Source organism: Xenopus tropicalis, chromosome 3 (genome assembly GCF_000004195.4).
Source record: "Xenopus tropicalis strain Nigerian chromosome 3, UCB_Xtro_10.0, whole genome shotgun sequence".
Classification (NCBI taxonomy): Eukaryota; Metazoa; Chordata; class Amphibia; order Anura; family Pipidae; genus Xenopus; species Xenopus tropicalis.
In genome coordinates, this window is record NC_030679.2 from 134,400,187 (window position 1) to 134,412,869 (window position 12,683).

Genomic DNA, 12,683 nt, shown 5'->3' on the forward strand with positions numbered 1-12,683 from the left:
TACTAGGGGATCTCCACTATATGCAGGGTGCTACCCATTCACCCTTATGTAGGCAGCTCTACATGTGTTGCTGGGAAAGACAGTACATTAGTAGTGGAACAAAGGGATTTCAACTCAGCAACACGCCTATGGCTCCATTTTCTCTTAATCTACGTTTTCCTATTTGGACTCCATTATTTAAAGATGAAAATTGGGTATTTATTACCTCCCATGGGTAATTGAAAGAGCCATCAAAGGAAATTGATCCACAGCTTTATCACTAAGGACATGTAATGTCTGTATGAATGTGCGCGTGTTTGGAGGGGGGTCCCACCGTAGTTGTAATGTGACCCCTGTTACTCTATTCACCGATCTTCTATAAAAACAATAACTGTGACCAGCACGGCAATTTGCTGCATTTACCACCCTCCTATTTCTCTGTAAATCTCCCATTACCATGATCATAAACATGTAACTAAAAACCCCCCAGTGTTTAAAAATGCATGAGCTTTTGTAGCGAGCACACATTGGTTATGTGTAGAAACTGTACCTGATCTGGGCCCCTAATAAGCTATTCTGTACCCCAACTGTTAATGTGGGGCAAGGTCTGTGCACCCGTGTTGCAAAAGCAAGATCTATACACTTTGCTCTACATATAACACTGGGCGTCCCTTTACCATCCATACCCACTAGGACATCCATACCCACTAGGACATCCATACCCACTAGGACATCCATACCCACTAGGACCTCTTCTGCCCCTAAAATGTTTGTTCCTGAAAATGTCCCAGGTTTTTAGAACTGACCAACTGCAAAAAAAGTATTCGAACCCTATGCCCTCTTTTAGTGCAAATCTCGTATGGGTCAGTGACAGATAGTGGTAAATAGGTACATGACTTCTCTGCGGTCTATAGTTTTCTCTTTTGATTCTTCTATTCTTAACTGTTTGCTCCTCACCTCTGTCTTAACGTTCTACCTGTTGGATTCTTATTTCCTTTTCTTATGCCTTTCTTCTATCACTTTCCTATCACTCTTTTCTCCACTGCTCTTCTCCTTTCTTCCCTTATCCGTAGTTCCTTTTTGCATTCTCCACCTGGCCTCCTCCATTTTCGCTCCTTTCTTCCTTCACTCTCTGTGTTCTTAACTTTTTATGTTTTGAGTATTTGTCTCCAGGTCTCCTCTTCTGCCCCACTTTTTCCTCTGTCCAGTTTTTTCACCTTTACTTTCCCTTTCTTTCAATGCTCTCCCATTTTTCCTGCTCTTCTCTTTTTCTCACTCCATTCTTATAAACTCTACTTCTATATTTTTTCCCCTGTTCTTCACTGTTGCCATTTATGAAAATGTAGTTCTTCCAATGTGGGACTGGGGTGCAAGGAGCCCACCGGAAAACCTTAGACTGCAGGCTCATTCTCCAAAATATTTTTCCTTCCCTCTTCATTTTCTTTCTTTATTCTCTTAATTTCTTCTCCTTACATATTATCATCATTCTTTTTCTTCCATTTATACACTCATAAAGTAATAGGAAATTGGCACTATATAGGCATACAAGGCATACTGTTGGGTGAGCATGAGGGCCTTCTGACACATGAGCCCCCCGGGAGTCTCCCTGGTATCCAGGTGGGCCAGTCCGACGCGTTCTTCTAGTCTCTAATAATCCCATCTTTTTTTCTCTCTCCTTTTTCCCTTCTGTAATTTTCTTTTTTCTTCTTTTCTTTCTGTTCTCCCCTTCCCTGCCAACCTCTCCACGTTCAGTTTCTCTTTTACTATGCACTTTTCTTACTCTTTATCCTTTTCTACAGCTGTTTTTTTGTTTTCTTAATATTCTTTTCCCTTTCTCCATTTTTATTGTGACCCTATATTCTCTGTCACCTCCATAGCCACCCCATTGAGTTCCTCTAAAATCCTTCACATTTCTCTGCACTTCTTTCTTTCTCCTTCTTGTTTCCAATTTCACCTCTCCTCTCCCTTATGCCTCTCACACTTTCTGTTACTCCTGCATTTTCCATCTCAGCTTTTTCTATCCTTCTCTTTTAATCTTTGGCTTCTCTAAATGCCGATATTGTCCGGAATAAACCTTGTTTAATCTGTTATAGCCACGTACAACAGAGAGCAGCAATTGGCTTGGATAAAGTTCTCCTTTTCTCCTACACAGCCACAACAGAGCCAATATGGTTTATTTGGGGTCATAGTTGTTAATAACTAAAGCAAGAGAACATGTACCCAGACAATATTTTCTATCTCATCTTTACAGCCTGGAACAATGCACATTTAAGCAAGGAATCTAATTGCCTTTCTCAGGCTGATGAGAGATAAGGGCCAGTGGCTGAGGGAGTCGGAGCATATGCCTCAGGTGAGCACAGCTAGTGACCCCACTGCACCCAATTATACAACTGTACAAACATATCATTATTTTCCATAAACTTTATGAACACTGATTGGAGCAATGTTAAAGAGATATTCTGTCATCGCCTAATTATTTCTTCTTTTACAATTACACGAGCTTTAATAGCTTTTAGATATACCCACTGCAGGCACCAGTACATGTTAAAAGTCCAGTGGCTTCCTTGTTCTGTCTCCACTAGACATCTAGCACTTTCCACTCACATGGATAATTAGCTAGGCAGCAATATAGCATAAATATAAAAGAAGAGCATTTGCGATCCTTCTGGAATGTATCTTCATGCCATAAAACAAGGCAAAACTGCTGTTTTATTGCCAGAATGAACAAAAAACACAGTATGATTTCAATATGCCCTTGACATCAATGTCATGAGCTCAACTAAATCTCCAAAGGGATCCATGAGGTTCAGACCAGTGTACGTAGATATTAAGGTAGTACCTGATTAGCCCTAATTGGTGAAATTTGTCATCTCAGCCATGGATTGGTTAGCTGAAGCTTCAGGCCTGTAGCACGGGGAATGTTTTCACCATGGTGATGCACTATAAGAGAAAATGGCGGCAGAGACGTTGACTACAGTTTTCCAGTGTGGTCTAAAATGATAATATTATGCTGTGCGCCATGCTATTGTCATTTACTTTTCAAAGAGCTTAATTTCCCCTTTAATTTCACAAATACTATAGATTTTTCCCCCCCTAAATATAGTCCACACATTACCATTGATGTCCGTAGAGCAGTGCTGTCCAACTGGCGGCCCGCGGGCCGCATGCGGCCCGCGACCCCCCTCTGTGTGGCCCCCCACCTGTCTGGCTGCTTTGATGGCTTACCTTTGAGTAAGCATTAAATGGTATCAGTACTGAGATTAACTGGCCCCCTGCATGGTTCTCACCTCAGATTCGGGCAGTAATCCCTCTGTATTGTTTAAAAATGTAATCCCCTGTGTTTTTCACACCTTTTAATACCTGCATTGTTCACCCCCTGCAGTGTTCACACCTCAGGCTCAGACTGTAATCACTCCCATTGTTCACTTCTTCACACCTCAGACATAGGTACTGTAGGCAGAGTATGGCACATACATCCAGCATAGGGCAGGTAGAGTGGCACACACAGGCAGAATAGGTCAGGGAGGGTATGGCACACACAGGAAGGGTAGGGCAGGCAGAGTATGGTACACACAGGCAGAGTATGGCACACAGAGGCAGCATAGGGAAGGCAGAGTATGGCACACACAGGCAGGGTAGGACAGGCAGAGTATGGCACACACAGACAGCATAGGACAGGCAGAGTGCTGCCTGTGTGTGCCATACTCTGCTTGCCCTATGCTGCTTGTGGGAGGTGAACCTGGCAGGGGTTTGTTGTGGGAGTTTGTTAGCAGTTGGAAATAGCCATTAAATGGTCCCAAAGGTGTGTAATTATGTACTGGGGGTTGCTCTGCTATCCACAGGGGAGGAGGAGGCATATGGAATTTAAGGGTATATCTTAATATGACATAATTCTTTCACATATGAATGATGGTTGATATCCCCACAGTAAGGACCAAGCATTTGGGATTTTGCTGTGCTACCACCATTGTGATAAAATAGGTGTGGTTTGAAGTGGGTGTGGTTTTAAAAAGGGGAGTGGTCAAAACTGGCTTCCATTAGCGGCCCTCCACTATGTATGCTAGAGAAATTCCGGCCCTCGGCACCGTAGAAGTTGGACAGCACTGCCGTAGAGTATTCAGCAATATAAACAAACACTCTTTCACACAGGAGCAACTCGTGCTACGCTTTACTAAAGCGGCCGTAGCGGAAGATACAAAGGGAGTGCTAATGACATGGATATAGAGATACATTTATAGAAGGAATATCGTGTTTTATTAGCTATGTGACCCCAGATGCACTTGGTGGCTGCTAGAATTAGTCCCTAGTAACAGGTTTCAGTAGTCTGAAACCACGGTAACCATGGAAACTGTGTGAGCTCTGCCTGGTTTCTACAGTAACCACGCGTTGTTACGGTCCTTCTGGAAACCAAAGCGGCCATCTTTGCAAAAAAAAGTGTCAAAAGGCTTCGCGGTAGAGGTCCGCCATCTTTAAAACGCAACATTATAGAACATTTTTGTAAATTGTTTCCTGCCAATCCAACCCAAAACCTACAGAACTTTAAAACTTACCAAAAACTTTAGCTCACTTTCATCTTCCAGCATATAAGGGCTTATTTACAAACACAAGTGCAATTAAATACATTTTTTTACCCACAATGCAGTGCTATGCCCCACAATTATACCATAATAGTGGCCATAGGTATTGGCATTCAGCATTAAAATGACACGGGCTGGGTGGGCACATTGGCACTCAGGTATGAGGAGTTTCCCCCAGCACAGCAAGTCTCACTACTCACCTAGAATTTTGACCCAATTTAATAACTGATGCAAAGCTCATAGCAACCAATAGACAGGCAGCATTCACTGGTCTCCTGTTTGGTTGCTAGGAGGCGCTAGGCACTGTTTGGGATAATCAGAGGGTATGACAACTTATGGAAATATTGTGTCTCATAACCCTTTTCTTCTGTATGTAATCTGTATATATCATCTACACATTTATAAATGCATGTTATTATTATTAACAATAATAATAACAGAATCAGGTTAGTGCCAGTCTCACCTTGGTCTATAATAACATTCTGACAAGTTAGTGCCAGTCTCACCCATGGCTCATAATAACATTTTGCTATTTTAGCTCCAGTCTTACTCATGGCCAATAATAATATTCTGTCATTTTAATGCCAATTTTGTATATGACCTATAATAATATTTTGTCATTTTAGTGCCAGTCTCACCCATGGCCTATAATAACATTCTGCCAGGTTAGTGCCAGTCTCACCCGTGGCCTATAATAACATTCTGTCAGGTTAGTGCCAGTCTCACCCATGGCCTATAATAACATTCTGCCAGGTTAGTGCCAGTCTCACCTGTGGCCTATAAAACATTCTGTCAGGTTAGTGCCAGTCTCACCCGTGGCCTATAATAACATTCTGTCAGGTTAGTGCCAGTCTCACCCGTGGCCTATAATAACATTCTGTTAGGTTAGTGCCAGTCTCACCCGTGGCCTATAATAACATTCTGTCAGGTTAGTGCCAGTCTCACCCATGGCCTATAATAACATTCTGTCAGGTTAGTGCCAGTCTCACCTGTGGCCTATAATAACATTCTGTCAGGTTAGTGCCAGTCTCACCCGTGGCCTATAATAACATTCTGTCAGGTTAGTGCCAGTCTCACCTGTGGCCTATAATAACATTCTGTCAGGTTAGTGCCAGTCTCACCCGTGGCCTATAATAACATTCTGTCAGGTTAGTGCCAGTCTCACCCGTGGCCTATAATAACATTCTGTCAGGTTAGTGCCAGTCTCACCCATGGCCTATAATAACATTCTGTCAGGTTAGTGCCAGTCTCACCCGTGGCCTATAATAACATTCTGTCAGGTTAGTGCCAGTCTCACCCGTGGCCTATAATAACATTCTGTTAGGTTAGTGCCAGTCTCACCCGTGGCCTATAATAACATTCTGTCAGGTTAGTGCCAGTCTCACCCATGGCCTATAATAACATTCTGTCAGGTTAGTGCCAGTCTCACCCGTGGCCTATAATAACATTCTGTCAGGTTAGTGCCAGTCTCACCCATGGCCTATAATAACATTCTGTCAGGTTAGTGCCAGTCTCACCCGTGGCCTATAATAACATTCTGTCAGGTTAGTGCCAGTCTCACCTGTGGCCTATAATAACATTCTGTCAGGTTAGTGCCAGTCTCACCTGTGGCCTATAATAACATTCTGTCAGGTTAGTGCCAGTCTCACCCGTGGCCTATAATAACATTCTGTCAGGTTAGTGCCAGTCTCACCCGTGGCCTATAATAACATTCTGTCAGGTTAGTGCCAGTCTCACCCGTGGCCTATAATAACATTCTGTCAGGTTAGTGCCAGTCTCACTCGTGGCCTATAATAACATTCTGTCAGGTTAGTGCCAGTCTCACCCGTGGCCTATAATAACATTCTGTCAGGTTAGTGCCAGTCTCACCCAGAATAACATTCTGTCCCAGGTTACTCACAATTAAAAACTCAGGGAAGAAAGTCTGAAGCCTGGCATAAAGCGAAGGTTGAGGAAAACAAATGCAAGAACTACAACCAACTGAGCTCTTTTAGAACTGCACAGGGGGCACGGTCCTCAGATTATTGGGACTGGACAGGTGGTAGAGCAACTGGCATTATTAGAACTGACAGATGGGTTATGAAACTGGCACCCTTGGGGCTTGGCAGAGGCATAAAACTGCTGCCCTTCCAGGGCTTGAGCATGGATACGGGCACAAATGCCAACAGGATTGGACTGAAACGACTCAATCTGCCACCTCCGTGGTGGAAAGGAGGGTGTTACACACAGGAACTCTACTACACGCTACCGTTACATGGAACAGCACAACCTGACAGGAATAAGAGACCGCAGATAATATACTATGAGATCCAATGGCAATGACCGGTGTCAGACTGCAAGATGTCTCTCTGGCTGCTGCCAACTGATAAAGGGGCCCCTAAAGTTTCCCCTATGGGCTATGTGTGTTGTTTCTCAGCCAATGGAAGGGCATTAGTAGCTGCCTAGAGCCGGCCAGTCCTTCCTGCCCACTAGACTACACGCCTGCAGTAACACAGTGGTTGCCAGATATTTTGGGGTCGTCCATTTCATTGGAGCCCCAGTTACTAATACGGCTACAAGGCTTGGAATTTCAGCTACTGCCTGGTCACTGTGACCTAATTACCCTAGCAACCAGTCTGCAGTCTGGAAGTCAGAATAGAATTTCTACACCTGAAAAGCAAGATATGTTACTAAAAAATATAACGATAAATTGTAACCTTCACAGCTGATCTCTTTTTTTGGTTACCAGGATCAGTCACCCCTGACAACCACATATTATCTGCAGCTTCAGGCTTGGAAGTTGCTCATAATGAGTCCTTAATACTTAATATTACATGATTAAAAATGAAATCAGTTTGCAATCACTGCAGACCAGCACTTTGTATTTACTAGCAGTGTCCTGGATTTTTCCCATGATCTGGCAATGGTACCAGTGCAATAAAGGCCAGACTCCATTGTCAAAATACACCCCTATCTGGTGCCAAGCATGGAGCCGAGGGCACCGCCTGGCATAACCTTATGGCAGCTTATCCTGATGTTTATGGAATAAAATGACTGCACCCCTGGCCCCAGAGCATCACAGGGGGCCCCAGGAGAAAACAATAAACAGAAATACAACATAGGACAGGACATATATGGGATGACAATTGCCCCAATATGGGGTCCCAGCTGTCTGCATTGCCAGGGGCCCCTATCTTATCTAACTGTAGATATACAGAGTGCCAGGACAGGATTGGTCAAGATTCCCAGGCTGGCACCTCTAGGGCACGCGGACACTGCGAGAGAGAGCGGCACTCTGATTCCCCCTCTAACAAGTATGTCGCTATGTGTGCTAATTAACGGGGGAGTGTGAGTTCTGGCAGGGAAATTACTGGGTAACAGAACAGCACTAATTAGTCTGATTCGTTAATAAGCGCGTGACACCGGCCCTTTAAAAAACATGGAAGGAGGGAGGGTCGGGTCTGAGGCCTAGAGCTACTCTCTCTCTGTCGTACAAAAGTGCACAAAAACACTGAGCGCACACGCGCTGGCACCCAGGTAGTGCACTTACACATGCATGGCGGCACTCCAACACTCTACATATAATCACCAGTACACATTGTATTGCACTTACAGACATATATGAACATATATATAAACATGCCTTGAAAGGAGATCTCTATTCTTTATATTGGGACAGAGGTGAGCATGTGCGGCTCATGTACAAACATGGGTGCAAAATGAAGCACACATTGATGTCAATTATGGAAGGTACTTGTGGCAAAGCAAACGGCACAATATTAATAGGGTTGCCACCTGTGCAGTTTTCACCTGAACCCGGTTTCCGAAAGGGCTGTCGGGGCAAAAACTGCCTGTGTGGATTTTCATATTAGGAAATCCGGATAGGACTTTAAATTGAATAGCATCAGCCAATCGTCGATCGCTGTGTTATAACCCCACCCCTGACCATCATAGGCCAAACCTTGAAACATCACCCCGCTGACCCCCTAGAGTTATCAGCCCTGCCCGGACTCCCAAGCCACAAAAGGTGGCATCCCCAGCTAGTAACTAGAATTGGCACCCTAAAAGTGAATATGGTAGTGGCAACTGCGCGCACTAATTTACATGCATATTGGCACATTTTATACAGTTTTACTGGATACAACTGTGGAGCCATATTGACACTGGAATTCTGGGGAAAAAACACTGAATTGTAGGAAAAAAAACCTAGTGATTTGTGTCTGAAAAGTGCACCATGAAGTGCATTTGTTAATCAGCACACATTGACACACACTGACACACACTGACACACAGAATAACACTACACAAAATAACACACAGAGCTGTCAACCTAACCACCCATGTAACAAGGGACGCTGGGCCTCCAGCAAGGGCCCGGCGCACTCTTCAACCTCTCTGGCCTCCCACTCCTCTTCTGTTTGGGCAGATGTGCGCGCCTACCCGGGCAGGCACACTGGCATGTGAATTTTCAGTGTGGATATAGAGAAAGCAGACAGTCCGGACCCCCTGTTCCCTGGGCCTCCCCTGGGGGTTCTGCCCCCTCTATAGTTATCAGAAAAGGGACGTTACTCGAACACCCTGGCACTTGACGTTGCACTTCTTCCAGGGGTGCTGCTACCTTGAGGCGAGTTGAGAAATTTGCCTCAGACGGCAGTGCCCCCAAAGTTACCAGGGTAACTTTAAGAACTGAATTTCCCTTTTTTTAAATGGAGCCCAATTTCGCTCTCTACACGAGCGATGTGGCCCCGAACAGACCCCCTCCAGTGCTGTAAAGGTAAGCGCGGGGGGCGGCATTGGATGATCCGCCTTAGAGGCCAGAAACGCCCGTAATAAAATTTGCAAGGGCTTGCCCTGCTAGTAACTGCTCAGTCTGCCTTTTCCTGCTCCTCTATAGTTACGCCACTGAACCCAACGACATTGGTACCCGGGCGGAATGCAGCACGTGGGAGCTGTAATTTTTCCCGATACCCAGAAGTGACATTATGTACGTCATGCACACTTTGGCAAGAGACGTCACACGCAAAATCAATGCTGAGGCAAATAATCCTACCCGTGCATGCTCAAATGCATCAAATGACATTACCAAACACTTGGTCACCAAACTTGGTCACCAAACTGCGCAGGCATGCCCGGAATTCACTGTGAGACTTCGGGAAAATCTAGAGAATACTGTTGGGTGGCCAAAGAGCCACCAAAATCAGGTAACTGCCAAACAAATAAGGGCAGTTGACAGCTCTGAACACAGTAACATTGCACATACACTCTCTCACACATTCGCATGCGCTGGCGCAGGAACTGTATGCACTTGTGCACATTTATCACCACTCGAGCTTGTGAAATGCATCCCCTAGGCTGGAACACTGGGTTGGCGAGGGGGTCGCACTGCGTACGGCACAGAAACACAACGGCAGCTCCCGGGACTCATACCAGCAAACTGAAAGCAGATTTGTGCCATTGATACAGATGGTGCCCATTAGCCGCGACAAAAGGCCAACTGCGGGGAGGGACGGGATATGTGAAACAGACTCAGCAGCCATCTTGTGACACAACGGACCAGAGATGTCAAATAAAGGCCACTAAACCCACTGTGGACTACAAATCCCGGTGTCCCCATAATGAAGTGCCACGTATGTTATTGGCGCGCAGTTACACGCTGTACACATGTCCCTCAAACATTCTCTATCAGCTTGGAATTGTATAAGAGCAAGATGTGCCTGTGCTTCCAACTCATCAGCACAAACAATCTGTATCGCCTAATAACAGCTCAGTTAAATGCTTCCTGCAAGCTGCACTGCTTTCTGTATAGCCATGCAGCATGCATCTAAATAATCTGCTCGTTAGCCATGCAGCATGCATCTAAATAATCTGCTCGTTAGCCATGCAAAATGCGGATTCTTTTTCAGTGGGTGAAGTGGCAACCCTAGCTCTCACAATGTTATTCTTACACAGTATACACCTGTTATCCAACTACAACTCCCAGGTGAGGGATGCAGGCATACCACTCAATAGTAAGGGTTACCTCTTGTATAATAAAATATCCCTTCTATCTCTCTTTCTGTTAATAATATTAATACCCAATACTGCCTGGGGGGTAATGGTTTTTTTATTATTGGGCTAAATGTCCAAAAACATAAAAGCTGTGTAGGGTTTTCCTTCAAAATTGTGCCCATATAAAAACCCCATGCTGCAAACCTACTGCAGATGCAGGAAATGCATGAATTCCTAGTAAAATATTCACTTTATCACCATGTTCAAACTTATGGAGTTTATATGAGAGCTGTCCAACTGGATACCTAGAGCAGCGTTTTTCAACCACTGTTCCGCGGCACACTAGTGTGCCGCGAGATGTTGCCTGGTGTGCCGTAGGCAGGGCACCAATGTACTAGGGGGGCACTGCTGCTGGGCACCAATGTACTAGGGGGGCACTGCTCTTGGCACCAATGTACTAGGGGGGCACTGCTGCTGGGCACCAATGTACTAGGGGGGCACTGCTCTTGGCACCAATGTACTAGGGGGCACTGCTGCTGGGCACCAATGTACTAGGGGGGCACTGCTGCTGGGCACAGAGTTAAATTTTTTAACATTTTCTAATGGTGGTGTGCCTCGTGATTTTTTTCATGAAACAAGTGTGCCTTTGCCCAAAAAAGGTTGAAAAACACTGACCTAGAGGACACTTGTGGCCACCCAGTGCATTGTTATAGCTCACAGCTTAATCATGGTAATAGGTGCTAACCAGCTATCGGCTAGCCCAGCCTTTGAAAACAGTTGGACAGCGATGCCGTAGATGTATTCTTTTTTAAATTTAGTATGATACCTTGAAGTGTAAAGATGCAAAGAGTTTTTGCCCACCTACACAATGGCCCTTTGCCCCCGTAAGATAGGCAGGCATATGTTCTCTTTGGTCTTCAGAAAGGAACCTGCACAGAGACAACTGCCACCATTGCTTGGCAAGAGTATGAGGATTTTTTCAAAGACCTGTGGTGTAATGCTTAACTAGAACTCCCAGAAACCGTCAACAGCCTCCTGCAGGATTCTGGAAGTTATAGTGCAGGAAGAACCATAGAGTAGGATGTAACAGTAGGATGCAATAGAGTTTCTTTTATAGTGGAGATGTGAGGTCTCTGCATCCTGTGTTATGCCCCATAGAGAGTAAAAGGAATGTTGAACCTACTTGGTAGGATCAATGTAGATTTATTGGGGTTGAGATAGTATCCCCCCAATGGTGAGGTAGGTCCTGTATGGTAATGTAAAGAGTTGCCACATGTGCCAGTCAGTATCAGGTGACTTACCCAGAAGTATAAAGGGCTGGGGGGGGGGGGGGGGGGATATGGTAGCTCTCTGGGGAGAAAGGATATAGATTCAGTGAAGAGTAAATCTGGTAAAGGGATCCAGCCATTCTGCAGTAGATATTTTAGTAGCTCAAGATAACACTATGTAGCCAGACAACCTACAGTAGGGTCCAAAGAAGTGCTGTAGTGGGCTCAGTATTCTTGTGGAAAGAGAAGCATGAGTAATAGTGTTTGAATATAAATGACCCTCAAAAAATTGTCCAGAGAGGCTTTAGACCCCCAAACTGTTCCCATAAGTGCCCAGACAGAGAAAGGTGCTTGTATGAATAGTGAGAGTGCTCTAATACTGATTTGTGTAGGGGCCATTGTGGCACAATGTGATGAAACAAACACTATAACAGGCAGTGTTATACACAATGATGAGCTCAGTGAGGTGTGTTTCTGGGAGTGTCATCTCCACCTTGAATGGCCAACAAACAGGGATTCAATACATAGAGTAGGGGATGAAGGGTGATCAGGTCATAGCTGTGACCCCATGTGACTGATACACTAAGGCCCCCACTGGATGCACAACTGTTATTAGGCCACACAGATTGTATTTGTGCCAAGTATTAAGCTGGCCATAGACGTTGAGATTTTAGTCTTCTTCTGACGAACGTATGGATATTGATCATATGTTTAAATGCAATGATCAAATCCTAACATTTATACTGAAATTATAGGATAAAGAACTAAAAATAACAAATCGGAGGATGTTCTGAACATGAAATAATTGGCCGACACCAATCGTATGAAAGTGACGTCCCGGAAATGCATTGTAGGTCCCCCAAGGATATCGTCAGATACACAATACATCCCC

The 12,683-nt window shown here is 44.8% G+C and overlaps 1 protein-coding gene across 4 annotated transcripts in view; it reads right to left on the reverse strand.

The window, feature by feature from the left end:
• Positions 1-12,683, reverse strand: part of adgrl1 (adhesion G protein-coupled receptor L1) — a 180,182-nt gene that overhangs the window by 155,179 nt on the left and 12,320 nt on the right. The gene's annotated exons all lie outside the window — the stretch shown is intronic.